The sequence below is a fragment of the Halichoerus grypus genome, chromosome 2 (assembly GCF_964656455.1).
Source record: "Halichoerus grypus chromosome 2, mHalGry1.hap1.1, whole genome shotgun sequence".
Taxonomy (NCBI): Eukaryota; Metazoa; Chordata; class Mammalia; order Carnivora; family Phocidae; genus Halichoerus; species Halichoerus grypus.
In genome coordinates, this window is record NC_135713.1 from 46,597,214 (window position 1) to 46,616,907 (window position 19,694).

Genomic DNA, 19,694 nt, shown 5'->3' on the forward strand with positions numbered 1-19,694 from the left:
TATATCTGTGGTATTTTAAATCTTTCCAGTATTAGGATCATTGGTGCTCTAATTTTCTCATGCAGAATTTGGATTTCTTATGTGTGTTGCTGAGTTCACAGGCTATTTGCATTTCTTTTTCTGTAAGCTTCCTGTTGATGTCCCTGCCTACTTTTCTAGGCATTTATTAGTATTTTCCTTTTTTAGGATATTCTTTTCTATCTTTAGGAATATTAACTTTTATCTTACAAAGTGAAAACATTACCCCTCAAAAACTCACAGAAGCAATCTAAGAAGATAAACTGGGAAAACATTTGCAGTTTTTATCACAGACAAAAATGAGTTCGTGACTCAGCAGGAAAGACTATAGTAGTGATTGGAAGGCCACAGCCTGGACTCCCTCTTCTGGGTTCAAATCCACACTCTGCACTGGGTCACAAGTCACTTGAACACTCTGAGCCTTCTCCTTCCCCATAAGTAAGATGAGAATCCTTATAGCACAACTTCAGTAGTTTATTGGGAGCATTTCTTGAGTAAATGTAAGCTCAGTATGGTGCTGGTACACACAAGCTCGATAACTAATAGCTTCTGAGATTTTGTTACTTACCTAAAACTCTGATAATCAGTTAGACTTTTATTAATGGCTTGGGGATTGGGCAGTAATTCTGCTCCTCTCATCATTAGATGATTTGGGTTTATCCAGCTCCTCAGTCCTTCCCTAGACTGGCCTTCCCCCTTGGCCACCACAGAATTAGCAAGGAAGTGGTGTAGCTTTTTTTCGAGATCAATCAGTGAAGGAAGTCAAACATAAATGATTTTTTTTTAACATATAATGTATTATTTGTTTCAGAGGTACAGGTCTGTGATTCATCAGTCCTACACAATTCACAGCGCTCACCATAGCACATACCCTCCCCAATGTCTATCACCCAGCCACCCCATCCCTCCCACCCCCCCACCACTCCAGCAAAAAAAGAAGATAGTAGGAAGGGAAAAATGAAGGGGGGAAATTGGAGGGGGAGACGAACCATGAGAGACTATGGACTCTGAGAAACAAACTGAGGGTTTTAGAGGGGAGGGGGATGGGGAGATGGGTTAGTCTGGTGATGGGTATTAAAGAGGGCACGTATTGAATGGAGTACTGGGTGTTATACGCAAACAATGAATCATGGAACACTACATCAAAAAAACAAAAACATAAATGATTAACGTATGTCCACACACAGACATTATGCAATGGCTCCCTATTCTATGCTTACTCTGTGCCTCACAGAAAGAAACATGACATAGATTTGATGTTCTCGACGACTTGGTCTAGTAGGCAAGACACAAACATACTATTGTGCATATTACTATTTTTACCTCCTAAATTTCTTGTAAGAGCCCTTGAGGTGGTGTTATGCTCATTTAATAGGTAAGAAAATTCATACCACTATGAATTATAAATACATTAATTCAAACATAGCATCATTTTATTAAAATTACTACTCAAAAAGAACGCTTGGAAATATGTATTATGACTTCTGTCTTGCAGATGAAGCACTGAAAGGTGGAACAGCTTGCCCAAAGACACAGAGAGTGGGGCAGCTGAGCTGGGAATCAAACCCAGGCAGGGATCTAATACTTTCAGCCTACCTTTGCAGTTTATGGTATCAAGGCAAAATAATGTCCATATTGATAGCGTCCTAGAATGATGTGTTTTTGCTAAGTATCCGTTGGTGTTCATGGTGGCATAATATTGTGGATCTAACTTACGTATGTCACCAAGAATAGGAGATTGGACATGGGTGTTTTGGGGATGAGGTGATGCTTCCTGATATTTTCTTTCTTGGGTTAGTATCTAGAGGTATATGGCAAGCTGCCACTTAAAATGGCCCCTGGTAATTGAATTACTGATTCATTGAAGTAAGTACTCCGACTGTATCTCCACACTAACATGTAAGACGGGTGTGGTAAACTCACCATTGTCTGGGTTTGAGGCGGCACAGAAAGCCCACTGTCTGGGTTGGAGGCCATGTGAGATAGCATGCTGCCGCTGTGAGTTCCATAGGTATCTACAAGTTTGGGTGGTCCATGGGCATGTGTGGAAGTTGGTAGAGAGTTTGACCGAATATGTGAATCATGCAAAGAGCAGTGGTATTTAGGGAATCGTATGTGTATATATATACACTTGCTATTAGGCTGGGAGCAAGGACTGCTTCTCTGGAGATGGTGATAAATTTCCTAAAGCAAAGGTGGACCTGTATTTATAGATACCGAAAATAGCAAATGTGAGACTGGGAGGAATAGTGGCTAGGTGCATATGGAAAGGGGTGCGGGCGGGCATCTGTCCTTGAATGCTAAATTTTAAAAGCTCATCTTGTGGGCCACTGTTCTTTCCACCTACAAGACTGTCCGTGTCTGACCCATTTGATGAAGTTTGAGATAAACCATTTGTCAACTAGCTAAAGCAAAATACAGATCAACAATTAGCCCAGATGCTAGCAAATTCTTTGAAGTTTCATCATAATGTTCAGTAACGTTTCTTCTAGAGTCCCCTTGACTTCTCCATTCAATTTAGAAGGCTAACCAGGTAAGAAAATAAGGTGCTAATGAATTGGCAAGAGATCAGGTATCTAAAAGTCATTGGATGTTTTCTATATTCCTTAAAATCCGGTGACACAAATTTTCTTTTGTTTTTCCCTAGTAGTTTGATTGGTGTCCATTTAGGAATAAACAACAGGCTTCCACATTTAGCCCAAAGGTAGTGATTGCAGTTACAGATGAGCACCTGGATCTCCAAAGTATTTTATGTTTCATGGACCCAACATTGTTTCAGTAGTGTTAGCTGGTAGGAAGTATAATTAATTTTTTATAAACTGAGTCCCACTACCAGCGGAGACTTGGTTCAGTGAATATGTTCAGGAAGCAACTGTTACAAGAAACCCGCCCTCTGCTCTATCTCGGTGCTTTCACTCTCCTTGACATAGAAGGAGCTGGGCCAGTTTTCACAGTTACATTCTTTAGGAGACTGACCGAATTCTTCCTTTGGAGTTAAAACTGTGATATTTCCAAGTGTTGGAACTTGGCTTAATCAGAAATAAAAATGTAGGAAAGAATCCTTTGTGATTTTTTTCAGCATATTTGGAGAACACCCATAAGCTCCAGGGCAGGTTCTGAGTGCAGATCCTGTCACTTTCTAGTTGTGTGATTTCACACAAATTACTTAATGACTTCCTAATATGCAAGTGGAGGTAATGAACACATAGTAAAGCATTGCTGGCACCCCGAGTGCTGTGTGCAGGTCTGTGAGGCACGGCCTTAGACACGCACGTGGGTTCTGTATCATCCCAGTGCTTCTCCACTTCCTGTTACAACCCAGCCTAGTTCCATGGATTGAAATTCACAGTTCATCCCTTCCCCCCGGCATGCTTCCACCAGAAATCTTCAAGAACCTGATTTTAGAGTTCCTCGTATCTTCCTGTCCCTCTCCGACTCTCCTTCATCCTGCCTTCCCTGGGGAGTGTGTCTGGGTGCCTTTGTGGATCAGTGCCTGTGTGTGTTCTCCACTCACAGGAATCACTGTTAATACAGCCCAGTCATTAGAGAGGTGTGGTTCGCACTCTGCCATCAGAGCAGCCACTAATTGATACCTTTTGAAAAATGACCTATTCCCTGAAGCATTCAAGCCTACCCAACAGGCAAAAATTACACCCCCCTCTATGATTAGTGCTCGAACCATGCAGATCCTGGTGATTGAAGACACATGTTGTTCGTTCTCGACATTATTCCCTTTGGCAGTATTCCTCTTTTATCCTTTCTTGGTTTATTTTGCCATAGGATGGCATTAATCCCATCATGTTTCCAAAGATTTTAAAAAAGCTGATTTCTGCAGCTGTGTCATCTGAGCCCAGTGCCTTCTGGATCGTTCCATCCATGTAGCAGCTCATTAATGAATAGAATATGTACTTGGGGATTTGGTGATTACTTTTCATTTCTTTGCTGAAGGAGGGAAATCAACCAGGATCAATTCAGAAGAGCTGTGTGCTGGATGGGGGCTGGGGAACAAACAGGAAATTGGCTTGTCTCTTGAGGAAATATGTACTCAAAAAACTTTTGTTAGTAAATGCATTTCTGAGCAAGTCCTTCAGTGACTTAGCCTGGAGTAGAAGTTAACTTTTCCCTGAAGCATCTTAACTTTTTATTAGTTTGTGGTATAGCTAAACCTGAAAGGTAGGTGACATATTTTTATGTTGTTACTACCTGAACATAGACAGTTTCTTAATATCAGTTAGGAGAAAAGAAAGATGCATTCGGATAGACTGGAGACTTGAATTCTCAAAACAGTCAGCAAAATTTCTTTAATAACTCTGTATATCATTGTGCTGAATTGTTTGCTTTCAGAGTTGTGTTTCTTGGCTTTGGAATACAGGAATAATTGTAGACTGTGACTTTATGATTATCAGCCTGCTGTAATACTAGGGCCAAGATCATCTCAAATTGCTGGTCGTCAGCAAGAGGACAAGAAATGAACCAGAGAACTTGAGTTTCTCATGTTACAAAGTTCTGCCATCTGCCCTTAGAGTGTGGGGGCAGTTGGGGTAACGATTTTCCAGAGAAAGTCATCAAGGGACACGAAAGCAATTACGTATGCAGAAAGGTGGAAAAGAATCAGACTCTGCAGGCAAGTAGATGAAATCGTGAAATTTCATGCAGAATGTCAGCCTGAAACAATAAAGAATGAAAATTAAGAGCAACACATGCCTATTGAGTACTTAGGCCCTGCACAGTGACACGCGATTGACCTCTGTTACCTTGTTTGATTCTCATAAACCCCCTAAAGAGACAGGTGTTTCTGACCTCTCACTTTGATAGAAAAATGTGATAGATAGATGGAGTGTCTTGGTTAGTTTCATAGTGGTGGAACCAGGATGTGAATAATACTAGGACTGTCCCGAAGCCTGGTTCTTAAACACTGTACCCTGCTTCCTTAAGCAGTCTTAGACTTCTTTCCTTAGTAATCTTTTATTTTTTTTAGCTGTGAACTCATCATGGGGGCATGTAGCTTAGCCCAGCAAGCAGTAGGCTCTCGGGAAGGTGAAGGGATCTCTCTACAGGCATTCAGTGTGTTTGTGGCCCAGTTAGATTCCGATCCATGGTCCTGTGATTCCTGCCCCACACCTTTTCCCTAAACACATCTCTTGCCTTTATCTAATCTTGGATCCATCTTTTGCCCCTGTTCATTCGGGGAAGGAAGGGACTGAGATTTGAGGGAGGGACAAGAAATAAAGGCACAGAGGAAAAGGCAGTGAAAACTGAGAAGGACAAGGTGAGAGTTAATACTGAGCTTGCAACCTAAGATGTAAGCAGAGCCATCCCACTCTATGCAATATATTCTCTTTAGGAGTTTGTAGAAATCATTTTGGGCTTTTCAGATAGAATCTACATCTTCTGTGTCACATGCCAAGCTGTACCGAATCTATTCCTAATGCCAACACTAATAGGTCTTCAGGAAGTTGCCCTACAGTGGCAGGAATGCTGGAGACAGATGCCTTTGATTTAAACCTGGCTCAGCCACTTACCCTCTGAGTGGCTTTGAGGTTTACGTAAACTTCCTATTTGTTCGTTGGTTCAGAGATGTATATTGAGCTCCGTGTTGGTGCTAGGCTATGAGTGAGGTATTGGAGGTACAGCAGGACACCAGAGAGAGAATGTCTGGCCGCATGGAGCTCCTGTTTTACTGGGGAAAGGTAGATGAGCAAGGAAACCATGTAGTCTATGAGCAAGTCTTCACCAGGTGATTAACAGAGAAGGGGGAATGAGGAGATGTGATCGGGGTCTACAATTTTAAGTAATTGTGAAAAGGTCACAGTGGAAGCCAGATTCAAAGTGGTGAGGGGGGAAACAGCCTTTCAGGCAAAGGGAATGGTAAGTCCCGATGCTGAGGTAGAGCTAGAGGGACAGCTTCGAGGCCAGCAGGGCTGGGGGCGAATAACTGAGGGAGAGGGTAGGAGGTGAAGACCGTGGTAACAGAGCTGTGTCATGTGGAGTCTTTCTGGCCACTGTAATGACTTTGACTTGGATTCTGAGTGAGGTGGGAGGTTTTGAGCAGGAGAGTGTCACGGTCTTACCCTGGGGGGGACGTGTTGAGAGTGACAGCCATGGTTTGAGCATGTGCGCTGTGCAGCCTTAGAGATCTATCCTGAGGCCTTGAACATCCGTGTTAGTGAAGGAGCAGGTAAAAGTGGTCAGCTTTAGCGTTCTTTCTGGTGAGAAAAGCCGTGGGATCTTGAAGAGGACATGGGATGTATATATATGTGAGAGACAAGAGTCACGGTTGACTGGCAGCCTTTGTGCCTGAGAAGCAGGGTGAATAAAATTGCCCTTGAGAAGGAATGGATGAAGAAGAGTGTGAACCTTACTTTTTTTTATTCAGAGGGTGCTGTGTCGGTGACAGAATCAGGACTTCACTTCGGGCATGTCCTGACATGGCTATTAGAATTCGAAGCCGACTTGTTGGGTAGTCAGTTGATAGCGGAGTCTGGAGGTCAGTGAAGTATCTGGGCCTGGAGACAATCTCAGAGTTGTCAGTGAATAAATAGTTTCTCACGCCACGGAGCTGGGAGATGCCCCCTGAGGAGTGAGTACGCAGAGAGAATAGGCTCAGGCCTGAGTCCCCAGAATGCTCTCACCAAGAACGTTGTGAGAGAGAGAGGATCTCACAGAGGCAGCCGAGATGGAGCGGCCAGGGATGACTGGCAAGTTTGATCTCTTAAAAGCCAAATGAGGGAATGATCTCAAGGTGAAGAAGTGATACAGGGTCCCCTTGTCTCATTTTAACCCAGACCACTGCGTTAAGCACGTTGTTTGTGTTTATTAAAGATTTGCTTGATTCACTGGTAGAAATAGGCCACAGGTAATGAGTTATGATGGGAAAACCTTTTTTCCTCTCTGATCCTCGGTTTCCCTAAAAGTTAAATGAACAAATTTGACTAGTCATGTCCTACAAAATTTGCCAGCCTGGATATAGTGTTACTTTTTCTGCTTTTATTTTTTTTTATTTTATTATGTTAATCACCATACACTACATTTTTTCTGCTTTTATATGATTGCTTGAGTCTAATCAAGACTGAATCCATCCACCTATTCTTTGTATTTATGCCAATCAGAATGTGTCTTCTGTTTAGCCTCTTCAAGCCAAATTGTCTGGAATTTCAAATCCCTATTGAAGTTTCTGTTTAGCTTTTATTTATGAATATCTTCTTTCTCTTGTGATTTTTGTAGACGTGAAAGAAACCTCCATCCTCAGAAGGCAGTATTGGAACCTGTGTGGAGGTTAAGAAAACAATCCCCTTGGTGGTGGCCTGAGGAGATTACCTCAACCCCAATGTTGCCCTGAAATTCGTGTTCAAGATTCAAGAAGATTAGGACTGCTAAGGTATGGACATTTGATTGTGAGAGATGATACATAATTTATAGTTATATATTATATATATATTTTTTTTTCTTAAGGCAAATACCTTTAAAGATACTTAATCATTTTCACAGCCTTTTCTCTTCATGCCCTGTTTCTCTTTCCTTTCTCCCTTTTTCCTTTTAAGCAATGATCTTAATATGTTTTGCTACCAACTTTTGGGATGTGGTGGGATGAATAAAGGTACAGTGAGAGAAACTGAAGTCTGTCCACATTGTCTCAATGAAGTGACCTGAGGAGAATAAGACAAGACACGGAGAGAGGTTTGTGCAGGGGTCTCTGGTAGAAAGAAGAGTGAACTTGAGGTTGCTGCCCAAGTGATGGGACTTCAGGTGCAGAGATGAGTAAAGAAGCGGCTCTCTGGAATCCATGGTTAATTCCCACTTTCACTGTCCACGGGCCACTCGTGGCAAAGCTTTGTATTATTAAGATCTTAAGGAGGATCTGTCTTGATACTTCTTTTGGATATATACCCATACTGAGTAAGGAGGTTCCATTTGTTCTTTTGTGGTTGCAGTGAGAACCCACTGTGCGTGTGTGTCCACGTACAAACATATATATAATACATGTGCATTATGTGTGTGTGTGTGTGTGTGTGTGTATACATAATTCGTTGAATGGTGTGTAATCTCTCTCATCCTCTGGGTGGGGAGAGAGGGACAGATGGAAGGAGGAGAGAGAGAATCCTGCATAATGGCATGTATATTGTGTCTCAGGCATTGTGATGTAAGCTTGGGGGAGAAAGTCATGTGTATGTACATCTGATGACAAGCATCTGGAAGAGGGATTTCTGTTCTGGGAAACCAAAGGAGCTCTAAGTAAAAAGGTTTTCTGAGACTCTGTGGCGAGGAAGGGGTCAGGGGGCAGACTCACTCTCAGAACTAGTAGAGTTGACATCTCTAGGCTCACCTCCCGTACGGAACAGTAGTACCGCGTCCACCGCTGGTTACAAGCCCAGGGGAAATGTGCTTTAACAGCCTGGGACCGCGTGACCTATCGACGGGAAATTGTAGAATGTCTCCGACAGTTCCATTGATGACTCATTTGCTGTCATTTTAATTTCCTTCAAAGAAAAAATAAAACCCTCATAACCCCAAAGCTCTGGAAATCGGGAGAACATTTGTAGCTAAAGTATTGGTTGAATCTCTTCTCGGGCACAAAGACCTCCCCTGTGTCATCAGCTGTGCAAGGCAGAGGTCCAGCGCTGATGAAAATGAAATACGTTATAGCCTTAGGCCTGTTTTCCTTTTATCTCTGACTTTCTCACTGTTGAAAGAAATGTAGTATATACTTTACGTTGACTATGAAAAGACCTTCCTTTCAGGAGGAAGCACATCTACTTTCTCTCTAGTTTTTGTAAAATCCTCCAAGGCCCATGCCGAAATGATTGAGCTCCGATATTCACAGTGCTCACGGTACTTCCGAAAAGAGTGCTAAGGGACCGGTGACAATGTGAGGGTGGCATTTGAAACTCCTCTTTTCCCTTTATTCGGGGGATTTCTAATTTTTTTTTTTTTTCAAAGAGGGGAAAATCATTTATCGCCTTTACAAAGGGAACCTTTAAAGCAGTGTAAGTCTAAATAGTATTTATGAATTCATTTCCCATTAACATGGTTTCAGAGGCTAAATAGGTAATTAAACAATCAGGAAAAAGAATAGCGCCCCCTTTTTGAGTCCTCACCCCAATCTCAACATTCTGCGTGACAGTGGTTGTGGTGCGGCCCTCTGCTCACATGGACTTGATCTGTTGGAAAGGAAAGCTGAAAAGCTGTTCTCTGCTCGTCCTAAAAATTGAGAGGAGCTTAGGGGTCGGGACTGGGATTTTGATGACTGAGTGTGTCGATCTTTAATTCAGAATGCCTATGTTCTGTCAGGAATATTCACCTAGATGCTAACTCCTTAAAACATGAATTCAGCAGAGAAAGTTTTAAAGGACTTGGCCATAAAAATGTTCCTGGTTTGGAGACCAGTCAACCCTAGGGGGAAAAGAAAGCTTTCTCTGATGGTTGGCAGAGGTCACGGGGAGAAGGTCCCCTTTGCAGCGCACGTTCATCACTAGATGGGGCTAGATGGCGCTGTTGTGTACACAGCTATTTGCATGCCCGCTCACAGACCAAAACTCAATTTCCAGGAAGGAAGGAGGAAATGAGGCAATGTTAGGACATCAATCTACCCTAATGTTTCCTGGCTTCCATGCTCTGGTGCATTCAGCAGATTTTTCAGATGTCTTTTCAAGTGAAGAGAGTATAAATTAGTGGCTATGTTCGCAGACTTTAGAAAAGGCAAATCAGGCTTCTGTATGAACCTTAGAGAAGCCATTTAATTTTTTTTTAAACCAGTGCTGCTCAGAGTGTAGTCCAGAAACCCGCAGCATCTTCATCACCTGAGCTTGTGACACATGCAAATTCTCAGGCCTTTCCCCAGACCTACTGGATCAGAACTTCTTGAAGTGAAGTCCAGGAATCTGTTTAAACCAGCTTTCAAGACAATTCCTATGCCTTGCTGAAATTTGAAAACCGCTGATAAACGTGGTCCCTGGTGTCTGAAAAAGAGAGTTTTTAGAAAATCTTAGGTCTAAAAATGAGGACACTCCAAGAAAATGAATACACCTAAGTGCAAGTGTATATGGGTATATAAACACACACACACACATATTTACAAATACATATATATGGCATTGAAAGGGAAAATAAAAACTTTTTTGAAATCCAAAAGCAAAGTTACTGAGGTTTGAATCATGGCATCTGAAATAACAAAAAGTGGAAAAATAATAATAAAAAGTAATGTTAGAATAGCTGCCATTATAAATAAATGGATCGATGGAGCAGAATAGAATTCTGCATTAGATGCACACATGTAAAGTCAACTGGCTTTCAACAAGAGCACCACATCAATTCAATGGCATAAAAACACTAGTTCAGTAAATAGTGCTGGAACAACTGGATATTTACCTGGAAAATAAAGAATCTAAACCCCTACCTCATCCCATACATACAAATCAATTTGAGTTCAATTGTACTGAAACATAAAAGCTAAAACAATAAAGATAGTAGAAGGAAAATGAGAATACCTTTGTAACTTCAGAAGGCAAAAGCTTCTTATAAAGGACACAAAAGCACAGGCCATAAGAGGGGAAAAAATACACTGAACTTCATGAAAACTTAAAAAATCTGTTCACTGAAAAACACCACTAAGAAGATAAAGAGATGCCCCACAGACTGGGAGAGAATATTTATAACACATATATCCAACATGTACTTGAAGAGGCACTTTATACAACAAGATACAGAATGGCCAGTGAACAGAAGCAATAGTGTTTAACCTAACTTGCCTTCAGGGAAATGCAAATTGAAAATACAGTAAGATACCACTACACACTTATCGGAATGGCTAACATAGGAGGAGTGCCAACACCAAAACCTCTGAGGAGACGAGCAACTGGAACTCTCATGGAGAACAGGTAGAAATGTAAAACGCTCTAAGCACTTTGAAGAATGATCTGGCAGTTTCTTAGAAAGTGACACAACTGCCTTACCTAAGAGCCAGCAATTCTAGTCCTAGCTATTTATCCACGAGACTTGAAAACCTCTGTCCACATGTGTTCGTAGGAGTTTTTGTTTGTGTGTGTGTGTGTGTGTGTGTGTTTTTAATAGTCCAGTGCTGAAAATTACTCAGATGTCCACCAACAGGAAAATGGAGGAACTCGGGTATATTTGTAAAAGGAAACACTATTTTGCAATAAAGAAGAACATTGTACAGATAAACATAATAACACGAATGAATCTCAAAAATAGTATCAAAATTAAATAACAAAAAATACTTTATGATCTCTCAAATTGTAGAGTAGTCAGAACTCCTCTATGATGGTAGAAATACTTCAGTGCTTGGGTCTGATATGACATACTTCCCTGGGGAAGGTACATGAGGGAAGTTTCTTGAGTGACAGAAATGTTCTGTATCTTGACCAACATTTGTCAAAACTGATTAAATGGCAAATTCACTAAGCATCTTACTATATGTAAATAATGTATATAAAAATGCATAAAATATTTTTTTAAAACTCCCATTTGTTGAGGGCTTTGTCAAAAGTGCTATTTTTAATATGTATCAACTCATTTAATCCTTGAAACCATTCTAGGGCTGGTGTGACTTTTCCTAATTGACAGATGTGGAAGAGGGTGCTGAGAAATGATAACTAGCTCCTAGTCCTATTGCTCGGTCGCAGAACTGAATTCAAGAGTAGGTCCTTTTGTCTCGGAAACACGTCTTAACCATCATGTTATACCTTCAGCATGAGTGTCTTTGGCTCCATTTTCATTCCAGATCAACTGAACTCCCAGCCTCTGTGTCTCTGTTTGTAGGACGGGGATGATTTCTCGTGCACACTTGATAGAATCACAGTGACAATTAAATTATGCTTGTAAAAGTGCTGGTATGTGCTGGTTCCTTTTAATCCCTGGATAAATGAGAAGCTGCTGGTTTTGCTTTAGAGTTCCCATGAGCAGTGGCACTCCTGAGCAAGAGAATTCATGTCCTAGTCCATTTTATGTGGCCTCTCTGAGTCACTGTGCATAATTGTGTGTTCACTTAACTAAAGCTGAAAGCAAAATGCTATGGTTTTCTAACAACTGTGTCAGTTTCATTATAAAAATTTAGAAACACTGGGAGAAGTTGACCCTGTTGCCCCCCCCCAAAAAAAAGAGTTTAAATAATATGCAGGAAATGGTATTGAGGGAGAACTGTCGTTAAATGTGCATGTTACAGTTTATCTGTCCAAGAGGATTGAAAGGGAGTTGGAAACTACTTAGCATGGTTAATGGATATCAGCAAGGTTAATTATCTTGGGAACACTGAAGAGCTGAATTCCTTTGTGTACTTCCCTGATTTGTGATACTATCATATTATTTTTCGTGACACTTGAGCATCAGTCTTTATTTTAGCTGTGCTTTTTAAAGTCTCCCATTTCCATGGTAAAACTTAAAATCCAGAGCTATTACAGATATGTGTAAGCTAATAGTGCCTTTCCTATAAAGTACAAATTAATCCATTTATTACCAACCTGCTATATAAGTAGAAAATCTCTACATGCCTCCAAAAGATGTTTTGAAAGGGAAATTTAAAAATGCTTTTGAGGATAGTTTTTTGTCATTGTTTCTGATCGTCACCATTAAGTGTGGGAAGGTGGGTGGTTTAGGAGAAGAACACTTCAGATACTATCAGGGTGTAGGATGTGTGTGGGTGTAGGGGGCGGTGTGGGGGTGGGGTGTGGGGTTGTGAGTGATGTGTGTGTGTGGGGGGGTGTAGGTATGTGTGTGGGGGGTAGGTATGTGTGTGTGGGGGGGTAGGTATGTGTGTATGGGGGTGTAGATGTATGTGTGGGGGGGTGTGGGTGTGTGTGAGTGTGCATACAAACATGTATTTCCCCTTTGGGATATTTCTCATCAATAAATTCTTAGGCTGGTTTTGTGCAAGCATTAGTATTGCTGTGGATCACTTTTGCACTTAGCTGTGTCGTTTGGAAGTGAAATGGTGGCTTTTATGTTTTCTGTGCCTCCAGCACATGAGCAGAACTATGGCTAACTTAATCAAGTCTTACGACGGCACTTCTCGTGGTTTTCTTCAGCCCTCACCCCTGAAATTCATCATGTATCAACATTTCATCTCTGATAATAAATACCTTAGTGTCAGTCATGAAAGCATTAGCAGAACTGCTTCCTTGTGAAAGGCAGACAGTCTTGCTGGGGAATCTACAGCTGGCTTTGTTTCTTTATTCAAGCAATACATGCCAACCACGATCATGAGCCTAGGGGTTGGGCCAGGTTTGCTACTTGATGTCTGCATGACTCTCCTACCCACTCCTTCAGTTCCCAAGGACCTAATACAGAAAATGGGAGTTTAGATCACATCAGCCTGAGATTATCCTAGATTTGAGCAAATGGTCAAGTTTCACTTAATTTCAAATAAATTAGTAATTCATGGTAATACAGCCACATACTCTGGGCATGTTTGACACCTGTCTGTAAGGATCAATTCAAACATGGACCATGAAGGCAGAAACACATTGAGCTAAAAAAATTTAAAAATACTACACAAAACTTCTTGTTGAATTTTATTTTTGCATAAATTGTTAAACATTTTTTATTCAGTTTAAATTAAAAACGGTTAACCCATTTCTCCCACCTCCCACTGCCTGCCTCTTGCCATCACCAATCTGTTCTGCGTGAGCTTTTTTTTTTTTTTAAAGATTTTATTTTTTTTTAATTTGAGAGAGAGTGAGAGAGAGAGAGCACAAGAAGGGGGAGGGTCAGAGGGAGGAGCAGACTCGCTGCTGAGCAGGGAGCCCGATGTGGAACTTGATCCCGGAACTCCGGGATCATGACCCGAGCCGAAGGCAGTCGCTTAACCAACTGAGCCACCCAGGCGCCCTTTTTTCTTTTTTTAAGAGAGATCACAGTGTTTATCTTTCTCTGTCTCCTTTATTTTCACTTGGTATAATACCCTTAGTCTCTAGCCATGTTGTTGAAAGTGACAAGATTTCATTCTTTGATAGGCTGAATGATGTTCCATTGTGTATACCTCAGCTTTTTTATCTGTTAATCCATTGATAGCCATTTAGGCTGCTTCCTGATCTTGGCTATTGTAAATAATGCTGCAAAGAACATGGGGGTGCATGTGTATGTATAAATTAGCATTTTTGTTTTCTTCAGATAAACTCAGAAGTAGAATTGCTGGATCATATGGTAGTTTTATTTTTAATTCTTTGAGCAACCTCCATACTGTTTTCCATAGAGTTTGCACCAATTTACGTTCCCACCAACAGTGCACGAGGGTTCACATCCTCACCAACACCTGTTATTTCTTGTCTTTTTGGTACTAGATATTCTGACAGGTGTGAGGTGACTTCTCATTGTGGCTTTGAGTTGCATTTCCCTGAGGATTAGTGATGTTGAGGATGTTTTCATGTCTTAGTTGGCCATCTATAGGTCTTCTTTGGAAGAATGGGTGGTCAGGTCTTCTGCCCATTTTTTAAATCAGATTTTGTTGCTGCTGTTATTGAGTTGGAGTTTTTTAAAAATGTACTTGAATATTAGCCCCATATCAGTTATATGATTTGCAAAGATTTTTCTCCCATTCAGTCTGTCGTCTTATTATTTTGTGGATGGTTTCTTTTGCTGGGCAGAAGCTTTTTAATTTGATGCAATCCCACTTGTTTGCTTTGGCTTTTGTTGCATTTGTTCTTGGTGTCAGGTTTGAAAAAATCCTCACCAAGACCTATGTCAAGGTGTCCATTGGGCGGCAATCACAAAATCTGGGGCTCTAGATCAGTGCATAAGCCTCTTCCCGGGAGCTCCTGGAAAGCTGGAGCAAGATCGGAGAGTGTCAAGATGACATCACAGCCTGTGTTCCTTGAGACCAGCTCCATAGGCCACTCAATTGTGCCAAACTTGAAGCCTGACTCTCAGTCTGAAGCTCCTGGACAAGCAAAGTGGATCCTTCAGAGAAAGACTAAGGGTCGTGTCTTAGTCCACTGTCTGCAGTGCCCTGGGAGCGGTAGCCTGCCGAGAACCATCTTGCTGGTTGCCACAGTCCTGTGAGACCCAGGAAGGCAGACTGCTCTGGCCACCAAAACCAGGTAGTCAAAGGGAGTCTCCCAGGTGCTAGCTACAAAAAGCAGGCCCCAGATGCATGTAAAGCTCCCCTTCCATAGATGTGTTCTGGAACACAATCGGGTGAGCAAGAAGATTGTGCTCACCCTCTGAAGTCTGTGGAAGTGTTCCAGTCAGCCCCTCGAGGTGTGTTTAATTAGAAGCCTGCCCCTCACTCAGGCTGTAGTCATGATTAGCAGTAGACCTCCACAGAAAGACCAGGCTGCATGGTCTGTTGCCCCTTGCTGTTCTCTTGGGGTGATAGCTATTCATGAGCTCTTTCTCTGTTGGTTTTAGTCCTGTGGGACCCACAAGCCTAAGCCCCACTGGCCACAAGCCAGGCCATGTAGAGAGGTCCCCTGGCAGCAGTCACAAAAATTGAGGCGCCAGACGGGGATGAGCTCCTTTCTGGGTAACCTCAATGATAGTCTCATGTGACCAGGAACACAAGCTCCCCTGGCCTCCAGGGCTAGGGGTCTATTCCCTGAGAAGCAGCCGCCAAAATTGGAGTACCAGTTGCATGTAAAGGCACCCTCCCAGGTGCCTGAGCACAGCAAAGGGAGAGCGTGAAGATGGGCACCTGCCAGTCTCAGTCCGCAGGGAGTGTTCTAGCAGGCTCCCAGATATGTGTGTTAAATTAGATGTCTGCCCCTCAGACCAAAGCTGGAGTATAAGCAGGTGAGCTCCCTTCACTTGAAGTATGGGTACCATCAGCTAGCTCTGAGCTAGGCCCTGGGGCAGGTGCGTCTGAGCCCACGGGCCCTTTAAGAGATGTTTCGCAGATGCTAATGTCTTAAGAATTTTGGGATAGGAGTCTTGTGAATTTCAAAATGAGATGTTTTGGAGGGCTTGTTTCTCAAGTATATCCTTTTTTCTTTTAAGATTTTATGTATTTATTTGAGAGGGGGTAGAGAGAGAGAGAGCTCAAGTGGTGGGGGGTGGGGTGGAGGGAGAAGCAGACTCCCTGCTGAGCAGGGAGCCCAATGCAGGGCTCGATCCCAGGACCTCAGGATTGTGACCTGAGCCGAAGGCCGACGCCTAATCGACTGAGCCACCCAGGCGCCCCTCTCAAGTGCATGTCTTAAAAGCTGGTGTTCATGACATGGTTTGAATCCTTTGTTCCTCAGGGCAAAGCTCTGGGTTTTGATTTCCCTCCTAGCTGTGGGTCACACTGCCAGGTATTGGGTTTATGGTGAGACAGTGCCTCAGCCTCTCCTACTGGCCTTGATGTAGTTTTCTTCTTATTTGCCTGGTGTGTGCTCATCACACCACCAGCCTTTAGGTATTTTAAGAAGAAATTGTTGTATATGTAGTATAGACTCAGTGTGTTCGTGGCAGGAGGTAAGTTCAGGATCTTCCCGTGTCACCATGGTGAATGGGAACTCTACTTGTTGAATTTTTGCGCTCATTGTATACCATGAAATGTTAGAACACCATTCAGAAAGTCTTATTTGGGATATGGTCTAATTTTTTCTTTTATTCTAGAGGGTTCTTTTTTTTTTTTTTTTTTTTCTCTACCTCAAGTAGTGGCTCTTAAGAGGCTATCCCATTCTGTACATGGGGAAATTGAGGAACAGAGATATTAGGTGACTTTCTGAAAACCACCCTGGTAGAATAAGAAACTCTCTGATCTTTGGGTTAGGCCCTTAAAATGCAGGTAATGGGCCCAACTCCATTCACAGAATGTTTTACCCTGCCCTGAAGCATACCGACTACAGGAAACCTGCTTCAATGTTCTTTGACTCTGCTTCCAATGTGGTAGCACCTTTTTGCCTTTATGTTTTGTTTCTAATTCAAAGAGCTCCCATTTTAGGAATCGTCTCCTTTCGATAGTTTCTGAAGAAAAGATGTGTGTTTCTCCCCTTGAGCATGATGTTTTGCAGTCTTTTTGTTTACTCGGGCTGAATTTTACCCAAGGCCCTTGAAACTAACAAAATCTGAGCTGTGGCTGTGTTCAAAATCTTGTACAGATTGAGGTCTTATTTGCCAGGTTAAAACACTTAAGCAACCCCACCACTCCCACAGACAATAACCATGACAAAATGGCCATTTTAACTTTTCCTGCAACTGGACATGTTGTTTTTATAACTATGCAAATACAGCCTAGGTTAAAAATCTATGAACTGCAAAAAAAAAAAAAAATCTGTGAACCGCAAATTCACATCTACAAATGATCTCCTCAGAAAGACTTTCTCTTCAACTTGCTTATTCTTCCCCTTTACCAGTAAAGCCATCCCCACTTTGCCATTTCTTCTTCATGACAATTTTTTACATGTTCACACCAGCATTTTCTTCATCTTTAGCTTGAGTTGCAGAGTTGATGGATGCCCGTCCTATGTATTTGTTGTGAGGATCAGATGGGAATAATTGTGAAAACACTTCGAAAATCACCCCTGAAGAGCTGTCCAAAGACCTCCGTGTCCAATACACAGTCTTCCTATTCCATTTGGTCTATGCAGCAGCTCTGTCTGCTGTCTTCCAACCTTTTCTATATCCCCAGCCTGTGCACCCACTGAAGTGACCTTCTCCATTTTTCCAGAAATAGGCCATGTCCTTTTAAATCACCACTCCTTTGTACCTGCTGGTCCTTTTGCCCAGAGTGCTCATCTCTACTTCCCCACCAAAAAAACAAGCCAAAAAAACAAAAACCAAAAAACTGAAAAGCTCATGTTTTAAGATCCAATTCACTGAAAGCCTTCTGGGACTCCCCTGAACTACGTGTCACTTCTTCCCTTTGACTTCATGGTGTTTTTTTTCAAACCTTCATTGGAACTATTAGGACGAAGAGAGATCATTATAATTGTGTTTAGAAGTCACTCTCCTTCTAGTTCCCAGCTCTTCTTGGAAAATAGTTGGTACTCAACAGACATTGGAATTGAGAGAAGGTGCTTAAATATATTGTAGAATGGATTCAGTTTAAAAATAGGTCAGTTTCTTGTGGTTTATTGGTTCTTTTTAGATTTCTAAATTTTATTTTTTGTTGTTTTCTATTTTTGCTTTTGGTTTCTGTCTGCTCCTGATTTTTCTATCTATATAATCTATTTTAGAGGTTTTCTATTTTTATTTTATTTTATTTTATTTTATTATTTTATTTTAGAGAATGTGCATGTGGTGGGGCAGGGAAAGGGAAGGGCCAGAGGGAGAGGGAGAGAAAATCTCAAGCAGGCTCCATGCCCAGCATTGAGCCCAATTCAGGGCTTGATCTCACGACCCTGAGATGATGACCTGGGCTGAAATGAAGAGTCAGACGCTTACCCAACTGAGCCACTCAGGCACCCTTAGAGGTCTTCTATTCTTATTTTCTTTCTAACTATACTATCCTTATTATCTGTCTCTCTTATACAGCACTGTGCTTTACAGCCTTTATTAAGTCTTCTCCTGACTAGAGGGTTGGGTCCCACTTTGCAGGTTCTACATCTCCCCCTTCCTGTGCCCTGTGCAAACTTCACTCATCAATCCTAGCTCAGGAACCCTAGAATCCTCCCAAACACATCACTCCAGAAAATAGCTGATTGTAGCATGGAAAGCAAAACCTATTTGCCATTCTGGACTGGAAGATTTCCTCTCCAGAGCTTCCAGTTACTCTTTCTAAGGTCAGGGCCTGGTTTCTTACAGAGTAAATACATTTAGGTACCCCTTGCCTTCCCTGTATCCAAGGCATAACTCCTTCCTTGAGAGGTTATGGGTCTTGTGTTAGGATTTTGGAAAAATTTAACAAGCTATCAATTTGATCCATTAGACTTGGGAAGCCAAGAATCACTTGTGCAACATTTTACTACATATGGGATGTCTGAAGAGCTGTGTCTAAAGTTTGAATTTGATATAAATCAATGTTAATGTCCTTGGAGATTATCCAGGTTTAAAAAAAAAACTTATTTTAACAGAGGATTTTCAAAATATTTTGGACTTCTGAAGGCTTGATTTAGTGGCATAGACCTCTCGATTGTGTTTTCTGACAGGTGACATCTTATCTGCAAATGTTTTAATGTCATTATTGTTGGTCTAACAAAGAATATAGGAACATCTGATGAAAAATTGATTTATAATCGTAATAAAGCTGATAAAAGCTCCCTTCTCCAGAAACAGAAATATAATCCATTCACTGTGGCCACTAGTTTTCTGGTATCTTTCTTCAATCACGTTACCTACTGTCATTGTTTACAGTGAAACCACAGGATTTCTTCTCCCAAAACAATGACCACATGTAAATATACATGGTCCATATACAATTTCAGGGTGTATTTGGATCCGCTTAACTCCATCCATGGGTTAAAAGTTAAGAAACTCTTCCTGTAGTGACATAGAAGGCATTGTCACCCTAGTTTTAATTAGTTTGTGGCTTTATTCTCATTCTCCTTTAGGAGATAGAGTATGCACATGAAATAGGAAGACAGACCAGCGTTCCATATAAGCAAGTATGTGACCTATAGGAGAGATTATAAACATAGAAAAACAACCAGAAATAATCTTTGGCATTTAATGATATTCATGGCATTGCTCTCTGAGCTTTTACTTGAAGCTGTGGGATTGAACTCAAGCAAATGTTTCTTCCCTCTTTTTGTTTTTGGTTAAACCCCAACTGGTAGGAAGGATGGGAGAAGGGATAAACCGTAGGT

General features: G+C 41.6%; 1 protein-coding gene across 1 annotated transcript in view; it reads left to right on the forward strand.

Annotated features, from left to right (window-relative positions):
• The window catches only part of SGCD (sarcoglycan delta), a 936,024-nt gene that overhangs the window by 372,264 nt on the left and 544,066 nt on the right, over positions 1-19,694 (forward strand). Inside the window, exon 2 of the mRNA XM_078066784.1 lies at positions 7,243-7,396. The gene's annotated coding sequence lies outside the window, so the exon portion shown is untranslated. The remainder of the gene's footprint in view (positions 1-7,242; positions 7,397-19,694) is intronic.